The sequence below is a fragment of the Rutidosis leptorrhynchoides genome, chromosome 8 (genome assembly GCF_046630445.1).
Source record: "Rutidosis leptorrhynchoides isolate AG116_Rl617_1_P2 chromosome 8, CSIRO_AGI_Rlap_v1, whole genome shotgun sequence".
Lineage (NCBI taxonomy): Eukaryota > Viridiplantae > Streptophyta > Magnoliopsida > Asterales > Asteraceae > Rutidosis > Rutidosis leptorrhynchoides.
In genome coordinates, this window is record NC_092340.1 from 180,588,705 (window position 1) to 180,590,379 (window position 1,675).

Consider the following 1,675-nt stretch of genomic DNA (forward strand, 5'->3'; position numbering starts at 1 on the left):
TAGAAATTTAGGGTTTAGATTTAGGGTTTAGATTTAGGGTTTAGATTTAGGATTTAGATTTAGGATTTAGATTGAGTTTTAACACGAACGGTTTAGAGTTTAGGGTTTAGGATTTTGGGTTTGGTGTTTTGGGTTTATGGAATAAACCCAAAACACCAAATCCTAAACCCTAAACTCTAAATCGGGCTAAATTTTACTTCACAAAACATGAAGAAAAAAAACGTTCATATTCTTCACGAACAATATTATCTTGAATGTTATTTTTGTCGATCGTTTTCCCACCTAAATAATAACATTCATCACGAAATGTCTCTTCTAAATGTTCATATTTTCGTGTGATCTTGATGCCGGAAATTTTTTTTTCAAAAAAAAACGAAAAAAAAAGTTTTTTCTTCCCCAGCTTCCCCCGAATGGTTACTTCCCCATTCATCCTACCTATATATATATATATATATATATATATATATATATATATATATATATATATATATATATATATATATATAAGTGGAGGGATGCATTATGGACCACAAAATAGATTTGACTACTTTTTTAGGCGGAGGGGTATAATTGTCAATTTACAATTTCAGGTTCCAAATACTAACTCATTCTCACGTTCACTTTTTTCATCATTCTACCTACTGTACTTTTTATCCTCAATTTCAGGGGTATATTTCTTACATTCCTCACCGCATCCATCACCGATTGATTCGATTTTAGTTGAACCAATTGATCGATTGATTTATCGGTTCATCGATTGATTGATTCGAACATCTTCCACATGCATCGAGCACCGTTCAGATGTGTTCATCACAGTTCAGATCTATTGATCGATCTAAGGTGCAATATGTTAATTTACGGTATGTTTGCTACTGGTTGATTACGTTCGTTCATATTTACAAGCTGCCTTTAATTTTGAGTACTTAATATGTAATTTTCTTACAGTTTGTTCGTGATTGAAGTATTTTTAAGAGATTATAGAAGATGGAAAGAAGTGTATGCTGTTGGATTTTGAGATTCATCATTTTTTTAATTTATTTTATATTACCGGTTAGTATGCTATAGTTTGTACAGATGAAGATGTTTGTTGCGATATTATTCTTTATTAACAATATTAAGGTATAATGCTGATGAATGGTTTGTGTTTTTTTATATGGATTTAATTTAATAGCGACCTAGTGATGTATTTTATGATGAATCGTTTTACATTTTGTTAAGTAACAACATTATCATTGTTTAATATCATCGTAATGAATGGTAAATTTATTAATATTTATCAGTTATAATATTTTTGTTTAGTAACAATATTATTTTTTCTAATCTCATCATAATGGATGGAGAATTTGTATTTTAAATTAGATCTTTAAATTTATTGTCCTGCTTTCAAATTGTACAAGTTTATAGTTTTTAAGATTAACAATACTTAGATTATTTATTTTAGCTTTTATTGCAAAAGAATATTAACTTTCTATTCAAAAATTACCAATATTCTTTGATAAGAATATTGTTCTTTGTAAAGAATATTAATATTAATTTTCTAGGCAAATAATAGTAATATTTTTAGAAAATAATATTATTCTTTGAAAATAATATTAACATTCTGGGCGAAATTGGTTAACTTTCATAGAAAATGTTATATTTTTATGGGCGAAAAATAGTGAATATTAAATAGAGT

General features: G+C 27.3%; 1 long non-coding RNA gene across 1 annotated transcript; it reads left to right on the forward strand.

Annotated features, from left to right (window-relative positions):
- Positions 1–710: 710 nt before the first annotated feature.
- On the forward strand, positions 711–1,191 carry LOC139861513 (uncharacterized). The gene is made up of 2 exons (XR_011763791.1): positions 711–860; positions 946–1,191. It is a non-coding gene; the product is annotated as an uncharacterized lncRNA (long non-coding RNA).
- The last annotated feature ends 484 nt before the right edge of the window (positions 1,192–1,675 follow it).